Source organism: Notolepis coatsorum (genome assembly GCF_963971535.1).
Source record: "Notolepis coatsorum genome assembly, chromosome: 20".
NCBI classification, from domain to species: domain Eukaryota; kingdom Metazoa; phylum Chordata; class Actinopteri; order Aulopiformes; family Paralepididae; genus Notolepis; species Notolepis coatsorum.
This window is the reverse complement of record NC_140184.1, coordinates 68,246,912-68,266,911: the sequence shown is the minus strand read 5'-3', so window position 1 is coordinate 68,266,911 and position 20,000 is coordinate 68,246,912.

Genomic DNA, 20,000 nt, shown 5'->3' with positions numbered 1-20,000 from the left:
TGGTGGATCAGGGCCAGACAGACAAGCACACACAGACACACACCATCTTCTGAAATCATTCTGGGGGCCGGGGCTCCCAAGCAGCTTATGCAGCTAAGGCCTGGTAATTAAATTATAATTTAACCTGCTGAGTGCAGAGCGGCTGGGCCGGGGCAGGCTGGGGGTGGGAGAGGCTGGGGGTGGGAGAGGCTGGGGGTGGGAGAGCGCTGACAGGATTTACACTTAATGAAATAATAAAGCAACACCAGCAAGCTATCCGGCTGGCAGGAGACAGACCTCCTCTCTGTTTATCCACTGCTCAGACCTGCCTAGTATCTTTTTTTTTATTGTTTCTGTCTGTCTGTCTGTCTGTCTGTCTGTCTGTCTGTCTGTCTGTCTGTCTGTCTGTCTGTCTGTCTGTCTGTCTGTCTGTCTGTCTGTCTGTCTGTCTGTCTGTCTGTCTGTCTGTCTCTCTCTCTCTCTCTCTCTCTCTCTCTCTCTCTCTCTCTCTCTCTCTCTCTCTCTCTCTCTCTCTCTCTCTCTCTCTCTCTCTCTCTCTCTCTCTCTCTCTCTCTCTCTCTCTCTCTCTCTCTCTCTCTCTCTCTTTGCTTTCCCTTATGGCCGAAACAAGTGGAGTATAGCCTCACCTCTGACCTTTTATGTTTGTTTCATGAAATAAATGTATTTGATTCTAAAGGTAGAATCTGTAATGCCCTCAACTAGCGACCTCTAGGCAAAAGAGCCCCACTTGGTATAGCACTTTTTGTTTACATTTAGGATAAAAGCACTATATAAAAGCACCATTTACCATTTAATGTACATTCTCAAATAGTGGCCGGGGCCTTTATTTACCTCAACTGAAGAGAGAACCAGGCCTTTATTTGAGACAGACTATTATTAGAGACAGGTCTAGGGCAGGTCCTAATGTATCCCTTTTTAGTAGTATATCTTATAATATATTAGTAGTGTAATGTCTCAGAGTCATTTCTAATCTATCCTATAAGGATTTACGGATATACCTTCTACTGAGAGATACTTTAAGGGTACTGAGCAGTATGTAGCGCTACTTGTTTGATACAAACGTCCTGAATAACAAAGTTGCACACTATCACTTTTTAACCCTCTAAGCCTACAAAGTTTCGCTTGGAAATAGTGTTATATGTTTGCCAATTCTGAGCTTACTTGAGTCAGTATCTTTTTTATTTGTATTAACATTTAATGAACCTGTTAAGCTGTAGCCCTATTTTCAGAAATGTCACCAAAAGGTACATGCCCAAGTAAATGGATGATTGCTCCACTTCTAAGATAAGATAAGATAAGATATTCCTTTATTGATCCCCTTGGGGAAATTCAGGCATCATAGCAGCATGGGGGGGAGGGGGGGAGGGGTACAGGTAGTAAAACAACACAGTATACAGGTAGTAAAAGACAACACAGGCAGTGTAAACAATTTGATCAATATGGTCAATATAATTTACTATCTGACTAGCTGAGGAATATTCACATTATTCACAGTGTCACATGAGGTGCAGTATGCAAGAGGTAGTGTTATAATTTACTATCTACTGAGTATACATTAATCAAAGTACCAGGGTAGTCTACTTTGTCCCCCTTGGGTTCCTATAAGTCCCAGGTCAATGTCTGGTAGCAGTCGCTGTCGCTGCCCCCTGTTGTGGGGCCTGGAGGCTGCTAGTCGCTGCCCACTGTTGTGGAGCCTGATGGCCGCTGGTATGAAGGACTGTCCGAGGCGGTTAGTTGAGTGTCAGGGGGGGATGAGTCTGTGGCTGAACGAGCTTCTCATCTTGACTAGCTCGTCGTAGAGGGGGTGGTAGGGGTTCTCCATGATGGCATCCAGCTTCCTTATCATCCCCCTCTCTACCATCACCTCAAGTCTAGGTAGCTCGACTCCCACCACGGAGCTAGCCTTCCTCACCAGCTTGTTGAGCTTGTTGGTGTCCCTTGAGTTGATGTAGCCTCCCCAGCATGCCACAGCATAGAAGAGGATGCTGGCCACAACAGACTGGTAAAAGGACTGCAGCAGTTTGTTGCACACATTGAAGGACCTGAGTCTCCTCAGGAAGAACAGCCTGCTCTGTCCCTTCCTGTAGAGGGCCTCTGTGTTGTCCGACCAGTCCAGTTTATTGTTCAGGTGTACCCCAAGGAACTTGTATGAGTCCACCATCTCCACATCCACCCCTCGGATGGAGATGGGAATCGGGGGGGGCCTCTTCTTGCCCCTCCGGAAGTCCACCACCAGCTCCTTGGTCTTACTGGTGTTGAGTTGGAGGTGGTTGCTGTCGCTCCACCCCACGAAGCTCTCCACCAGGGCTCTGTACTCCTCCTCATCATCGTCGGTGATGTAGCTTACGATGGAGGAGTCGTCTGAGAACTTCTGCAGGTGGCACCCGCTGGAGTTGCGGCAGAAGTCTGAGGTGTAGAGGGTGAAGAGGAAGGGTGACAGCACAGTTCCCTGGGGGGCGCCGGTGTTGCTCACCAGTACGTCAGACTGACTGTCCTTTAGTCTGACGTACTGTGGCCTCTCAGTGAGGTAGTCCTTGATCCAGGCCACCAAGCCGTGCTCCAGCTGCATCGCAGAGAGCTTCTCCGCTAGCAGTGACGGCTGGATGGTGTTGAAGGCGCTGGAGAAATCAAAGAACATAATCCTCACTGAGCTGCGCGGCTTCTCCAGGTGCGTGTACGCTCTGTGGAGCATGTAGATGATGGCATCCTCCACCCCGATGTTTGCCTGGTATGCAAACTGCAGGGGGTCGAGGGAGTCACGCACCAGGGGCTTGAGGTGTTGCAGGACCAGTCTCTCAAACGTCTTCATGACGTGTGACGTCAGAGCGACTGGCCTGTAGTCGTTGGGGGTGCTGGGACGTCCCTTCTTGGGCACCGGGACAATGCAGGAGGTCTTCCAGAGCTGGGGCACCCTCTCCAGCCTCAGGGAGAGGTTGAAAAGATGCTGGAGCGGTGCTGCCAGCTGCTCTGCACATACCTTGAGCACCCTGGGATTGGTGTTGTCCGGTCCTCTGGCCTTGTTTACATTAATTTAATGTTAATGTTAATTAGGATGTTCTTGGTATCTAGGGACATCTAGGGACCTGGGGGTATGTATTCCCAGTGTCAGAAATATTGTGTCTGTTATTAAGCTTGAGTAAATTGTGATGAAACAAAAGGAGAATATAAATTATGATTTTTTTTGCATTTCTGCCGGTGAATAACACCATGTTACAATTGTGCAACCACGAGCTCGCTCACTGAGCTCATTCACCACCTTCTTGCGATCAAGTGTACAGAAAATCTAAGCAAATGAATAAAGGGAAGATGATTAAACAGAAGGATTTGTAGATACAGTAATAAATTATAATCCATTTGAATCATAAATTAATATTTGACGTTGAACTTGACCTTGACCTTATTATGGCCAAATCATACATCTATGGATAGGGACAAATCTCCTCTTTCCAGTGGCAGTGTTAAATCTGGATTTAGTCATTTCCTCACGGTTTTATGATAAAAGAGAGATACAATTAGCATGTTTTCGATTCTTGGCTTCATTTGAAAAAGTAACACAACATTAATTAATATGGTCTGCATTGATTGATTTATGATTAAAAACAGCAGGGTCCCCCAATTGGGGAACCTACACCTTCTTTTTGGTGCAGTGTAAAATCACCATCATACATTACCTTTGCGTGAGCATACAATATTCGACATAAAAGAAAAACACCCAGTGAAAAAACCTTGTGTTTTGTTGAATAACATCATAGTTTACCAGGGAATTAATGTTTTTTAGAAAGTTATATTTAGGTGTTTTGAACCTCCATGTGAAATGTGGTGCAAATACACCTTTTCCTCGGTGTGACATGGCATTGGATATTGTTCTGGTAGTTTTTTATCAGACAATGTGAAAATACATACATTTTGGTGTTGCCTTCATATTTGGACCAGTATCTCCCTGCAATTTTTTTTTATATCTGCTGGGCCAATCTGACACTAGAGCTGAGCTTTGGTGTATCATATACATAATGTGGACCAATATTATAGCAGAGACAAAGAAGTGGAACAATGTTTCCTAAACCAAGGCTGATAGGCAGTGTAGCCTAGTGTCGGTGGCTGAGAGCGCACTCTAGTCATGCTACCCTACGATAAAACATATTTTTTTAAAGTCCCAATTAAATACAGAGTCCATTTTATTGGCTGGGTATGGCTACATGTTTTGAGAAATAAAGGCCAGTCCCTAGCTAGTGTAACAAGGTTGAAACCTTGCAATGGTAGCCCAATGGCCCTAATGGTGTAAACTCACTCCTGAGTTAAATACCCTCCACTTCACCACCTGAATAGGATGCTTTTCAGGTGGTGGAATGGATAAGGCTAGGGCCGTTTCTAGCTTTTTGGGGGCCCTATGAGAAATGTTGTTTGGGGGCCCCTATTTGGAGACAATAGTGAAAAACCAGTTAATTTCTACATACTTTCGTTCATGCGCTATTCCACGCTAAACATCGCCCCATTTCAAAATAATGTAGTCACGTTTTCTAGATTGTGAGATATGACGTGCTATGCATATGCGCAAATCGTTTGGGTTGCTCGCCTAAAACCTATATTATTTCCAAATCAAAGGTATATACCATATTAGATGTGTCTTCACAAAGTCATCAAGGGGGGGGGGGTCGTTTTACGAAGCTGCAATCGTTACCAAAAGCATGTTTTAGGTTCGGTAAAATACGATGCTGTGATCAATACAAAAGCATGTTTTAGGTACGGTAAAATAGACCTAAAATAGACCTTACCTTTCTCAGAAGGTACTCCAAAATGAATAATCCCAGTAGTTTCATTGCGATCGCCATTACTGGTGTGCATTGGGCCTGGCTAGAATACGGAAAACAATAGGTTTCAGGCGAGCAAATCAGCGACAGATGGCTGTGTGCTGCTCACTTTGAGGGGGAGGGGATTCCTGCAGCCCGAGGCACTGAGGCACTGAAAGACAACTGAGAGACCCAGTTAAAAAGGTAGGTGATACTGCCACCTGTTGGGATTCGATCGTCATTGCAATTATAACATAGGCAGCGGTGCCAGGGATACACAGGCAGGTCCGCGCGAGTGTTTAGAATGGTAAAATCGAAAAAAAGAAAAAAGGATCTAAAAACGAGATATCTCGTGTTTTTGCGCTCAGCGGTCGGATTTGAAACACGAGAAATCTCGTGTTTGGCGCAGAATGAGTTAAGAGGAAAAGAGGCTAGATCCGTGAAAAAAAAGGTATATCTTTTTTTCTCACAAATTTAAATCAAACATCTCAAGTTGACCGTAGCAATGACATACAATTATAATAAATAGGAAACACTGGGGCTCCCCTACATCAAGAAACTCCTGAAAAATTACAGGATTTACTGAATCTCGATTATAACATCTCCCAAATGCAAATAAATGAGAGATACTTACAATATTGAAATTTAAATTGAACTATTAAAGATAAAGTTTCAAATAAAGTTTGAAAATGCATCTACATTTTTGTCAGTAAGCTACTTATGTATTTCTTTTTATATATAAAGAAACGCCCACTTGCGGTCATAAGCAGTATTCCTATCAATTAAGTTTTTTAAGCTGATGATTTGTTACATCCCTACACGATATATATACAGTGTATTGAGTGAATACAAAAATACATATTAAAAAAAAATTATAATTTAAATGTAAAAGATTATTGGTGGCTTCGCAACTGCATAGTCCGCATATGGCAAGAAACGGGCCTGGATAAGGCTGTGGTATCTAACATACATGGTCACATGGTGCTGGTGAGTGGAGGTTCGCAACTCAAGGCTGTCGAAGGACAGGTGCAGAGCTCAAAGTACCTGCTGGTATATACTGTAGTGACCACTGTTAAGAATATCTTTTGTGAGTGAAAATAAAGAATTTTCGCAAGATCTTTGACAGATGATTGAAGCAAATAAAAGCTTTAAAATAAAAGTTTTATGGTAAGCAGTTAGTCTATTTTCGTCTAACAAGTCTAACAAGTTAGACACTGAGTTACCGTGTAGTTGTTGCCTTGATTTAGGCCCTCTTCTTCTTCAAGTTTCAAGTTTCAAGTTTCTTTAATAGTTGTCATACAGAACTACAGAATACTTTTATACAAAATGCTTCTTTCTGTTACGCTCCAGAGACTGTGCTAGACAAAAGATAAGTATTGTTGTGAAGGGCCAGATTAAAGCTGAGAATCTACGTTTTATTGTTTTATATAACTTGTATATTATTTATATATATAAGCTATATCCCTTTAAGCCTGCGTTTGAATCCTAGTAATATTCACTTTCCTCATTGGATAATGCCCTTGACGTTCTCGGCGCCAGGCAACGCGCCCCTGAAGTCAGGTTCAAAGGCGAGTCTGGGCATGTTGGAACATGCCTGGTGCCGGCGCATTGATTCGAGACGAGAGCTGAGGCTTGGCACTAGAAAGCCACTTAAGTATATATATCGTGGAAGGCGCAGCAGCAGTAGTGTGATTCTAATGTAGTGTGAAGCAGTTCGTCTAAACAGAGTGTTGTGAACCTAAAGTGAATAAGTAAAAGTGTCAGAGCTAATGCAGTAACGTCAAGTTCGACTTAGCTTAATGTGAAGTAAAGAGTCGTTATTTAGTGTGAATCGTGTTACAGCAGTTCGTTCGTGTGTAGCATCACCCAGCAGTTCGTTAGTTTGGTAACTAGTGAAACCTTAGCAAGTGTGCGTGGACTTAGTAATTAGTGCCAGCACACAAGGAGGGCCTAGTCGTGGAACTACTGGACATGTGCATATTGGAACCTACGGCGACGATTGCAGAACCAGTATTGGTTGGATTATAGTGATTGTGGAACGTACTACCTTGGAGAAGAGCCTCGTTAATACCCACTGTCGTTTGGATTTAACCACCTTGAAGATCTTACCTCGGGCTAGCTTCGGGACCGAAGCTAGCTGGCTATCGTCATTGCTATCGAGCAATTGGATTACAGCTATTGCTTTGCTGCTGAGCATTTGGATTACAAGGACTGGATCTATACGAGAACCCCCTTTCTTCAAGTGAACAGACTGAGTATCCGAACATTCTTCCTTCCTCCAGAGCTTACATCTCTGGGAGGACACCCCCTGTCTCCAGCGGTACCATCGTTTGCCCCCTATAGTGCCATCCCACGCCAGGCGGCGTTTAGTCTAGTATCCAACTGACTTTGCTACTGACTGACTTTATTCATATTCTTCGCCATACAAGCGCAACCCTTAATTCCCATTCTGTACAATTACTGCATAATAATAAATACTATAAATGATATTTCTTTGTCACCGTGCCGTATTATTCTGAGTGTCTGCCATATTATAACTGTACTGTCTGGCAAGTAATAATAATAATAATTAGCAGTGGTTTAATCTATCACAATCTTTAATACAGTCAGGGTTTTGTAACCCCTCAGTTACAAGTATGAAATAAAATAGTATAGCATGTAAAAATAGAAGTAAAAAATAGAAGTCACATACGTAGACACAGTGTTCAGTATATACATATGTACAATGTTCGATGCAGAATAGAAGTAACTGAGTTACCATACAATATACAATATACTATGTGTTACAAAGGGTCAGATTAAACCGAATATATATATTTATTGCCTGAGATCCCATGTATAATATTTGTATATCGTTTGATATCCCTTGTATATTCTTTGTACATATACACGGAATATCCCTTTACCTGGTACAGGACAGACCATAATATTCGTTCTCCTATTGGAAGCGATCCCCTAGGCGCCAGTGACTTACCTCCTAGAGCTGACTTGAAAGCTACCGACATGACTTGTCTTAACATGCCCGCTTCTGCCCATGAATACGGCTACCGAAAGCAGAGCGGCACTATTTGTCCACCGTACGTATAAATATGACCAGCGAATACAGAACTTCCTTTCCAGTTCGCCTTCAGTTCAGTCTGGTTCAGTTACCAAGTAAAGCCTTACCCACTACGCAACGTGCGGTACAGCAGGGCTCGTATTGCCTCAAATAGAGTCTCGTGTTATCCTAGTACGTTTGTTTAACGTATCGTTCGCTACTTACTAGTAAAAGCCTTCATTACGAGTCAAAGACCACGTGAAGTGAGTAATTGTGCGTCTACATAGAGCACTTATTGCCGCGTGCTAATAGTATAGTAACGTCAAGTTCAACTGTGCACTACCGCGCACCGGAGGATACCTACACCGGACCAGCAGAGCCACTTTCCGGCAAGGATTATTATTCTTCATTCTTCACCAAGCTGCTGGAGCAGAGAACCGCCTACCCCGCTGCTACTGTGGGATCTACACATGTTCGTGAGACCATCACTCGAGCCCGTCTCTGTCGTACCAGAGGCTCCACGGCTTTCACCTACGCTGCGCGCACCCTGGGACCAGGCTGCCTTTCCCCGCTGCTCCAGGGAGTAAGATCGCCTCCGTGGACCCTTGACTTTCATAGAGCATTGCCTCCCCCTGCTGGCTTACAACCGGTAGTACCCCCCCCTTCCCAGAGTACCAGATCTAATTCCTAACATTCCATATTGATTTGCTTACGCACATTCTTTGCCTTATAAGCGCAATCTAAGCAAAGTATATTATGTAATCTACTATTCTTATCTGTAATAAATATTCTAAACGAGTATTTGTGTGGAAACCGTTTCATTGTGGAAGTGTTGTCATCTAATATACTTGTGTACAGTAAGGCCAGTAATGTACATACACGGTAGTAGTTTAATGATACTAATACTTGATTAATACAGTCAGGGAATTGTACCCCTCAGTTACACTATGCAATATACTAATATACAATATACTATATAGTGCAAAGCAGAAATGGGATGAGGTACAATTTAGGTACAATTTACAGTAAGGTGTACTGAGTTCTGTATCGTTAGTGGCTTAGCTTGGCATCGCCTTCTGCACTATCTCGCGTACGTGCACGCGTACTGAATAAACCACAAATGTACCTCTAATACCAGTATTAGTCTGACCACACCCCTCATCAGCTTACCTTCATAAGCAGGTGTGTGGTCACCTGCTCTCCTCCTTCTCGCTTTCACCACAAGGAAGAGGTGCCTCGGTAGATCCCCACACTTGACACCATGATGGAAGAAATTGGATTAGGAACAGCTTGGGAAACAAGGATACGTTGACATCATATCTTTATTTTCTCTCTCACTATTTTCGAGAAAATACGGCGATATTGTCTTCGTACTGGAGTGTCTAGAAGATGATGATCATTCTACAAACCCTCCACCGGTTTTCGTATTGGGAGCACGCCGCTGCATGCTTCTCAACTGCAGTTCCTTGCTGTGTTTGTTGGGGTGAAACCTGTCAGGCCACAGCTGAACTGTCGGACATGCCGCTGTTGTGAGGAGCGGTGCGTTCCAGGTTGGGTGAGTAGTGTTTGCTGGCGGGCTCCACTTGTCTGTTAGTGCTATGGGGGCTACTAGACAAAGTTTATGGAAACCGGCCCCAGGCTAGGGTCCTTTGTTTAGCCGTCTAGGCGACAGAAGGCCTTGGTCTGGCGACCATTATAGTTTTAACTAGTGGGCCGCGACCATTGACACTGGTGATCCCTGTGTGTTCTGGACGAGTGGATTCTCTCTGTCACCGTGTTAAGACCCCATCTTTCATATCCAAATGAGAGTATTCCTTCACGAGGGGATATGTGCATGTAATGTGCGATAGCGGCAGATTCATGTTCAAAGTCAGCTATACAGGCCAGTTGGTACTGTGCTGATTCCGCCGGACGTGTTAATGTCACCGTTGTGAAGCGGTGTTGACGTCTTGTTTTCTCTTTTCTCTTAAAAAGTGAGGAGGGTTCAGAACGGCGGCCTGTCTGGGTGAGTGTTATGTCATTGTTTACATGTTCATAGCTTACGGTTAGCCGGTCGGTGGCCTGGCGCGGGGTAGCTTAGGCTTCTCGCGCGCCGCCGGGAGCTCGCTCCTGATCGCGTGCGTCGTAGATCGGCGTCTCGCGAGCGGAAGCGATAGCACCCGAACGGTTGGAGCAGCCGTTAGCTTGATGCTATTCTGTTGAACGTGCTTTGATTTTTAACATGTTTTACACTCTTGACCACGACGTCATCTTTGACAGGGGATGTTCGTCAACCCTGCCTGAGCCTAGACGGGGATTGCGTCAACAAAGAGGGCTGTGTTCTACGGTGGCTTATGACTGCACTTCGCTGATCTGCGTTCCGGGCAGGTACGGGGTTGGCCAGACCCTCATAACACGTCTTCTGGTTTTACCTTGCTAAATGTATTGTGAATGACGGTGTTTTTTCCCAAAACGTGTGTTGTTGCAATGCATTTGAGATACGTTGCGGGTTGTGTGTGAGCTGTTTTTGTCACTGGCAGTAGCTTCTCTGTGCAGGTCGTGATGTATTGATCTGGTTGTTGTGTGAGAAACATCATGGTGTTTATGTGTACCGTGTACTCACTACTAAGGCAACTAACCTATGAAGCTATGCTTGGTGACGAGTGAGTAAAAGAATGTTCTTTCTCAGACTGTAATGACAATGGACAGTGAGTTCACACATTAACAGGTTTTCCTGTTTTAACTGGCCGTATTGAGGGTAAAATAGGAGGATTGTGTTTTTCCCCCCCCGGTTCCCTGGGGACTTTATCACCTCCTATCAGACATGTTGTGCATTAATTGTGTCTTTTGTGTGGTAGGGATACGATGTAACTCTCAGCTTGATTGCTGAGGTTGTGCTAAATCTGCTGGAGAAACTTATTTCCTAAAGGGAAATTGGTTTGGTTGCTGTCATGTGTGCTTAGCAAGGCCTGTGGTCGATACTAATCAAGAATGATGTATTCTCTCATTGTGATGATGATGGGTTGTGTGTGTCATGTGACCTACAACTGGGTTGTACTGACCACAGAAGCACATGTGTATGTTGGACCGGGGTTCTTAGAGCCCTCTCTATTCTGTGTTTTTCCTTAGTAAAAATCAGATAGCAGGTTAGCTCGTGCGCTGTGTGGAGCTGTGAAACGCTTCATAGGGTTGACTATGACTGTGTCATATTCTCTTTTTGTCGTTACGTCGTATCATGGGTGTGGGGTCGTAAAGGGGTGAACTGGTAACCTTTCCTCTCCCCGTTGTTCTGTCGGTCAGGGGTACACCCCCTGTCCTTCAAGGTTCCCGTCACGTGGCGGTTCGGCACGTTACGGGGGGGGGGGGGGGGGGGGGGGGAGGGAGTTCCTGGTCCCACGGCCTGGTATATTGGGCGTGTGCACCGCAGGAATTCCCCCGCCATAGAGTACGTCACCGTGCGCGTCTCTGTTGGTAGGACTTCCGTGTGCTGTTCAGGTCCATGTGATGGATCTGTTTTCAGGGGGGGTGGTCAGGGCTCCTCCTCACCAAGCGCCTACTCAGGCCTTCTGTGAGTTCGGACTCCTTCTTCCATGTGATCCATGTGAGGAAGCCTCCATCAGAGTACAGAGCCTTCCTCCTCAGATTGTCAAAGTGAGTGGACCCTCTAGAAGGGTCCTTTTCTATTGTATGTATATTCGATTCAATTCGTTTATTGAGTGTGTATGGGTTCGGTGCCTCTTCCCCGGAGGCCCTAAAACCAGTTTTTTACATGGCTCAAGGTGCAATATATTCTTTTCAATCTGTACAGCTCGCGTGGGAAGTCTCTCTGGGGATCCCCGTCTCTTTCCTATGGGAGGGTGGTGGGATGTAAAAATGTGAACATTTTTTACCCCGGCTGTGTAGACTGGGATACATACTGTTGATGCTTCCTTCTTTCTATTCCAGAAGTGTTGGAGTTAGGGAGTGTCACACCCCTCTTGTCGTTCCCCTGGGCGCCTTGGGGATTCAATGGCAGGTCTAAATAGCCTGTTCATTGATGGGGGTGTGTCCCGACGCACGTATAGTGCTAGCTCGCTGTAAACAGGCGATTGACTGGCACGCCTTAGTTGCTTGTGGTTGAAACAGCGTTTTTATAAAGCAACTGAGATGGGGGTTTTTCCTCTTCCGGCGACCACATCCCATGACCTGGGTGGGTTGTCGACGGATCCTCGTTCATGTCTGGGGGATGATGACGGGATGGATCTGAACATATGTAGTGGGGTCTCACGCCCTTGGGGTGGGCCACCAGGCGCGGTTCGTCCCGACGTCTGGGTGGCGCCTTCTTTTCATGTTAAGATCAACACGCATATCTGCCCTTTTCCTGGGGCATGTCGGCGTGGTTAGGGCACGGGACTGGTTCTGGTCACGCTGGTCCAGATCAGTTGAACCCGTTGTCCGCCGGGGATGCAGATCTGCTGTTCTGGTACCCTGAGGGACTTGGGCTTTTTTCAGGGGGAAAAATGCCAGGTCGGTCTGGGTGTCACAGGGTTAAGCGCTATGGAGACCCTGGTTGGGTATGTTTTTACTCAGCACTGTCGTCATGGCTTACAGCCATGCCATTCTGTACGCGCTCGATCTCGTCGGATCTCGGCCGCTACACAGGTTGGTCCTGGTTAGTACTTGGTTGGGAGACCGCCGGGGAATACCAGGTACGGTGTGCTTAGGGGCTGGTTCTCCATTGTTTTTCGCTCCTCTCTCACGCATGGCGAAGAGGGGCCTGTGGGGGTGGTTTTTTGACCTCCTCTGGTGACCCTGTGCTTCCCGTACCGCCAGGCCCGGTCCGAAGTGATGTTTGCGACCCGTAGGCCTGGGTTAACCCTTTTTGGAAACTGAAACACTTGTACTGCGGTATAGCCGGTGTATACCCGCAGGTGTGTTTTGGAGTTTTTTCTTGAGGGGTTATAGGAACAACCACCGCATTGGGTAACACCGAGGTGGTTGATTCCCTGGTGTGTTGGAGCAGTGTCGACTCCCGGGTTCACCGGTTGAGGGTGCCCCTGCACGTTCATGACGTCTGCCAATCGTGTCAGCCTTCTCTGCCTCGACCCCTCTGGGTGGGGGTTGTTAAATGGAGGCTTGGTCATGCAACACCGCCAGCTTACGCTCCTTCCGCCGGGGCGGCTGTGTTCAGCTGTCCCCTCTGGCGCCTGTCTCGTCCGCAGTCTCCAGGCTAGGGTTAACAGCCTGTTGCCTGGTTTTTCCCCGGTGCGCTGCCTGCTTCCGTTGGTTAACCTTTTTTGTGTGCTTACGGCCATGCTGACTGCCTATTCTGCGGGGTCAGTGTGCCAGGCGGTGTACTATTGGGGGGACGGGGCCCGCTCGGCTTACTGGCCTGGTTGGTTCCGCCTGGGAATACCAGGTGCAGTAACTGAGGGGCCTTTGTCCGAATACGCTGGCGATGTGGGGGGCGGGGCACTACGTGCCCACCTGGTGGGGTCTTGATGCTGGCATCATGGACTTCTCCGGGCCCCCATTCCAGGGAGTCCAGTCCTTTTGGTGGGTCTGGGTCTTCCTTCGTGCTCCGCTGCTGCGGCCTTGCCACGGGGTTGGGTTTGCCCTTGACCCCGTGATTCTGGGGGCAGTAACGAGGTTGTTCCTCCGTTCGTTCCCGGGTGGCATGCGGGTTGTGCGTGTGTGTAGTCGTGGGTCAAGCCACGGTCTGCTCACCCTGTGCGTTGAGTTGCTTGAGTGCCTCTTCGCACGGTCGGGTCCGTCGCCCTCCCGTGACGTCCCTAATAGGGGGGCTACCCTCCATTAGGGGGGGTCGGGGGGGCTCGGCCCTCCCTGTTCTGATGGTTTTGGGGGGCTGTCAGCGGGGTGTATTTGTCAGCCAAGTGGCTCCGCTTGGCCTCCCTTGTGCAGAAGGCGATGCCAAGCTAAGCCACTAACGATACAGAACGTTAGGTTATGACTATAACCAAGTTCTGTTAGTTAGGGGCGATGCTTGGCATCGGACGCCGCTGCAGCCCTTGTCCTCACCTTGTGGTGAAAGCTTGGGAAGGAGGAGAGCAGGTGACCACACACCTGCTTATGAAGGTAAGCTGATGAGGGGTGTGGTCAGACTAATACTGGTATTAGAGGTACATTTGTGGTTTATTCAGTACGCGTGCACGTACGCGAGATAGTGCAGAAGGCGATGCCAAGCATCGCCCCTAACTAACAGAACTTGGTTATAGTCATAACCTAACGGTATGGGTTGTAGTGCAAATCCTTTACCAATAAATATAAAGTGTGTTTATGTGTTCTAAAGTGTGGAGAGTGGATGCTGCAGTGTGTTGTTTGTTTAAAGTGAGTGTGTGCGTGTGGATGTGTGTGTTTGATGGTTGTTGCATAGTGTTATTGTTCGTTGAGCAACCTGATGGCCTGGGGATAGAAGCTTCTTCGGAGTCTTTCTGTGCTTGCCATGAGACTCCGGTATCGCTTGCCTGACCGCAGCAGTTCAAAGAGGCAGTTATTTGGGTGGCTGGAGTCCTTGATAATTCTCTTAGCCTTACCCCTGTACCGCTTGTTGTAAATGTTCTGGAGGGTGGGAAGCCCCCCTCCAATTGTGCGTTCGGCTGAACGTGCCACTCTCTGTAGTCTGCTACGGTCTTGTGCGGTGCTATTCCCAAACCAGGAGGTGATATTGCCAGTCAGGATGCTCTCTATTGTACATGAGTAGAAGTTCTTAAGGATCTTCTGACTGACTTGGAACTTCCTTAGGCGCCTGAGGAAGTAGAGGCGTTGTCGTGCCTTCTTCATAACACTGTCAATGTGTGTGGTCCATGTCAAGTCCTCGGATATGTGGGCTCTGAGGTACTTAAAACTGTTCACTCTCTCAACCGGTGCCCTGTCGATGCTGAGGGGGCTGTAGTCCCTGACCCCCGACGTCCTGAAGTCCACAATCATCTCCTTTGTTTTGCTGACGTTCAGGGAGAGGCAGTTCTCTTGGCACCATCCCGCCAGGACCTTGACCTCCTCCACATAGGCCCGCTCATCGTTTGCAGAGATCAGGCCCACCACTACTGTGTCGTCAGCAAATTTTATGATTGTCTTATTGTTCCGCTGAGCCACACAGTCATGTGTGTACAGGGAGTAGAGGAGGGGACTCAGAACACAGCCCTGGGGGGCCCCTATGTTGAGGGTGATGGATTCCACTATTCCACTATTCTCAAAGTCAACTTCCTGTCTGTTGTTGCTACGCAACTACGGCGTGGGGGGGAAATTCACTCCCGGTACATTGTTTACGCTTCATTTAGTGCAGAAAACGGATCGGAAAGCGACAAATTAAACATAATCAAGGGTAATTTTCTTCAGTCCATCAAAATGCCAAAGAGCTGCTGTGTGACGTTTTGTACAAATAACAAAATCAAAACTCAAGTTTTATATAATACCAGTTGAGGCATCACAGAGGAAAAAGTGGCTGGCGGCTATCAAGAGGGCACACGTAGACGCAGACGGGAGAGTCGATCAAAGCAGACACTGGTCTCCCAAATCAAATCATACATATGTCTGCTCTACCCATTTCATAACAGGTGAGAATAGGGAACAAATATTTATATCGTAAATTAATTATTGGCTGTGAATGAATGAATGAATGAAAACTTTATTTAACAGATTGCAGAATGGGTACAATACAGTACGGCTCAATACATACAATTGTTAAGGGGATGCAGACCTGAGAAAGACGTTAGTCTTGTTTCCATCAGGGTCCCCCATTTTCAATTCATATAGACATTTATGACATACACAACATTCATGACATTTATGGCATAGGGACATACGTATAGGTATTTAGTACTGATACATTTGTGACATAAACGGTATTCAAATATACAGTACTGTTACCCCTAGATCCTGACAGAGTATATACATATGATGGGGAGGGGACTGTACATTTGGAGGGGGTGGGTGGGTGGGAGAGAAATATACATACGGCGGGGAGGGGATATATACATGCGGTGGGGAGGAGACTGTCTATTAGGAGGTGGTGGGGGTTTGGGGCATTTACGGTGGCCAGTTTAGAATTGCAGCCTCCCGTAGGTGCTCTTTAAGAGCGGTTTTGAATGTGGGCAGGGATTCACATTCCTTTACAGCTTTGGGTAGGGCGTTCCACATTGTTGTGGCATAATTGCGAAACGTGTTTAGTCCCTTGTTTGAGCCGAATCTGGGTTTAACATGATTTGTTGAGCTTCCTCTGGTGTAGTGGTTGTGGTATTCACTGACCTTTGGGAAGTATTTTGACATGTACATGGGCACCCCGGTCGTATAGTGTATCTTGTAGACCAGGCCCATTGCAAGTTGCTGTACTCTGTCGTCTACTCTAAGCCATCCTAGGTTGTCAAAGTGGGCAGGGGTGAGGTGGATTCTGGGGTTCAGGTCAAGTAGTAGTCTGACCAGTTTGTTTTGTGATGTTTGTCATTTTGTTTTAAGCGCCTTTGAGGTGCTTTGGTACCATGAGGTGCACGCATAGTCATAGTACCCTTGAATGAGTGCTCCTGCCAGAGTCTTCAGGGTATTCTTGTTTACCAGAGAGGAGATCCGGTACAAGAGGCTGTGAGGCTGTAAACAGCAGATACATGTTAGCTGCTAGCTACTTCACCATATAGTCCATTCTCAGTGTATGTGCACTGGAGGCTTCAATTAGCCTACATGCCTTTTTCATGTTTAGGCTATATGTTACTACTATTTAAAAACGGAGCTCACTTTTGCCCGTACACACCTGTTTGCTGTCCCCTAAACTAAGATGGAGGCGGTCTCGTGACGTCACAGTGTCTTTGAGAATGCTGTCTCTCAGTTTAACGTTATGTAACGTTAGCACCGGAGCTTTGACAATGCTACGTTACTGGCTTATTTTGAGCCACTGTTCTTCTGGGGGGAAACAGTGGTTCTTCTGTGACTCTATCGCCACCCTGTGGTTGTTGACCACCTGAGCCGTTGATTTGAATTGACCACCGGAGCCTGTCATTTCAGTAATTTTTTTACCCCACCTTTATTTGGGAATGGATGTTATTTGCCCAAATAGCCCTGCATCCCGACTAATTAAGACCCGGCTACTATTTGTCAAATTATAACTAGTAACTTATTATACTGTGGATTTATCCAGAACTCTCTTGGCAGAACCTGAGGTGTGGCCAGCGATAACAACCCTATCCCCACTCAACTCCAACCCACACGTCAGACCAAAACAAAAATATTTAAACAAAGTGCAATACCAAGAGGCACACTTTTCCCTATAGGTCGCTGTTTGATGTCACTACAGATTCTACCTTTAAATGACTGAGCTCTTGATACATGGAAGGAATGTGTGACAGCTAAAGATGAGGCTTTATATAGTCCGTTTGTCGGACTATACTCAAATCAACTCGAAATGGATCTAATCAGTGGATCACATATTTTCGTCAAGAAAGCAGAATAAGGCTAACCCTCTCTGCCTCTTGGGACATTTCAATTGGGCTACCAACTTGAAGACGTGGACATTTGGATTATCGAAGCTTTTGGATTGCAATAAGAAGCTTTTGGATCTGTTTACCATTCACAGGACCTACCAAAATGAACTGACTAAGACACTTGGACTAACGCATTCAGTCATTTGGACGGAGTTGTTAAAACTCACTCCACTCAAATCGATAGAGTTATAATTCACTCTACTCAAAATCTAATTTAAATCGACGTGGCTGTAAGAAATGTTGCCAGCCAGTCAAAACAAATTCCGGACGACTCACCAAGGTCGAACCAGAGAGCCGCTGATAAGACTTTGCAGTGAGACTCCCACCCCCCTCCCGCGGATGCTCACGCCAAATATGGCAGCGGAGCTACTGTGGCAGGGGGGAGCCACCAGGATGTTGCTGTCTCGCCCTCCAACCCCCACCCTCCCAGCTAACAGCAAATGCTGTTCTAGAGCCCCTCCCCTACCTGCTGCAACTGTGGTCAGGACATTACCCTCCCTCCCCCCCTCCCAACCCCCACCCCCCCACCCTCCCCTCCGCATAATGGCGCCGCACTGTCGGCTGCCTCTCTGTGTGCGGTGGTGATACGCATACGTTTGTCTCAAGGCTAGTCCTGCATGTATCAACAAATGCGCATGTCGGTGATTTTATGTTTTGTGCCATTATTACTATCTAAAATGTAATAATTGTGGAATATTACTATAATGAGCTGTATGTGTATGAACCAAGCATCCTATGATCTCACACTCTTAGGAGCAAAACGGAAAAAAGGATCTCACTGTAATGTACCTGTACTTTATTCATGACAATAAACTACTATCTACTATCTATATAGTTTGTAAACAGACCAATATCTTGATTTATGATGGATTGTTACGTTTTGAAGAAATATTGTGCTAATAGCAACTCTCACCCTTTTTGGATATGTGCTGACGGTTGTGTTCTTCCGTTTGCATTTGATGGTTGTATCTTGCTATGTGCTGTTATTTTTATACATACTAATTCTCTGTTGATTAATTAGAGCTTGTCCACAGGGAACCTCAACGTGCATGTAATTAAACATTCCACGAGAATTTGCAAAGAGCTGACTTGCAAACATAAACATTGCTAAAAGCCTTAACTCATTTTGAGTTTAATTTAAATTAAACTGCTGTCCGCTCTGTAATTCTATGTAACGTATATACAGTATATATCTTTTTTGTTTTAATTAATATTATTTGATGTTATCATATAGTAAATGGAGGTGGACTAAATAAAGATAATTTCATTTGGATACACTATAAAAGAGTGTAAAAGAGAGTAAAAGAAAGTAAACTAGAGGGAAGATGTGAAGGAATTGACTAATTGATCCCCCTCACTACCACTAAGGACTTTATCGCAGAGTTGTTTACACACACTTGCAACTGTCACCCAGCCTTAACTGTAATTTGCCTGTCATTTTATTCGGTTGTTTGTTTGATTTGTGTCTTGATTATTTCCCTTACCTCTGTGATGTACAGTATGTATCGTCTGTCTCTTTTAATTGTTTTGTAATTTCTTCTGTTACCCTTTGAGAGGCCTTTTGGTCTTCTCACCAGGCCGTCGTTGTAAATAAGAATTTGTTCTTAATTGAAATAAAATAAATTAAAAAAGAGGGGATGGAGAAAATAAAGGAACCCACCATGTATTCTTCCTCACCTTCCCCTCCCCTTCCTCCACATCTCCAGCTTCTAAAATGGATTTCCAACATTACAGGGAAGAACTGTGGAGTTCCAATAGCCCTGCACACCCCCACCGTCCTCAGAACCCCCCCCCCCCCCCATCCATCTTACTATTCACCCCAGCCGCAATCTGCCCCCCACCCCGGCCTCAGCCTCCCCAGCCAGCATGACAGACAGGCCCAGTTAACAGTCCCTGTAAGTGGGCGAAAGAAAGCCAAGCAGAGAGGTAAAATGACTGGACCGCAAATGACAGGTGTAGTTAAAATAGTGAGGCGCAGAGAGGCTTGAGGACAAAGACAGCCGGGGCAGCGCTGTAATAAGCAGGACGAAGGAGCTCAAGCATCGCCTGACTTTCCCCTCGCTCTCCCACTGACACCAGTCCTCAAGCAAACAAAGGGGAAAATAAGAGAAAAGTTCACTCTTTACCTCAGACAGTTGTCCTCTGTTGTTCACTTATTTCGCTCAGGCCCATCTTGCTACTTCGAAATGTCACTTTTCTGTCAATGAAGCGGCGATTATCAACATAATAAGGAGATATTTCCCACATTCAAGACTCAACAATCAACACAGTATGATAGGAGTGCTAAGGGGGGGCATTTTGTTTGGTGTCCCTGTTGACCTTGAGTTTGTGGACACAGGAGGGGTTTGTCCTTCACCAGCTGATCTGCATCTCTTGTTTATTTTCTTTCAGCCATTTTCGCTGCATCCTGTGTTTTTTTAATCTCCACTCCTCTGTCACATCCAGTCTAGCCTCATGTTTACAGTAATCAGGTTTTCTCATTCTCTCCCAGCTGGGCAGGAGTAGGTGGAGGAAGCGGAGGGAGAGAGGAGGGAGAGAAGAGAGAGGGGTAGCTGAGGGAGAGGGTAGAGGAGAGAGAGGAGGGAGAGGAGAGAGAAGAGGGATAGAGGAGGGTAGAGGAGGGAGAGGAGAGAAAGGAGGAGAGAGAAGAGAGGGTAGAGGAGAGGGGTAGAGGAGGGAGGGGAGAGAGAGGATGGAGAGAGGGGAGATGAGGGGAGAGAGGGAGAGATA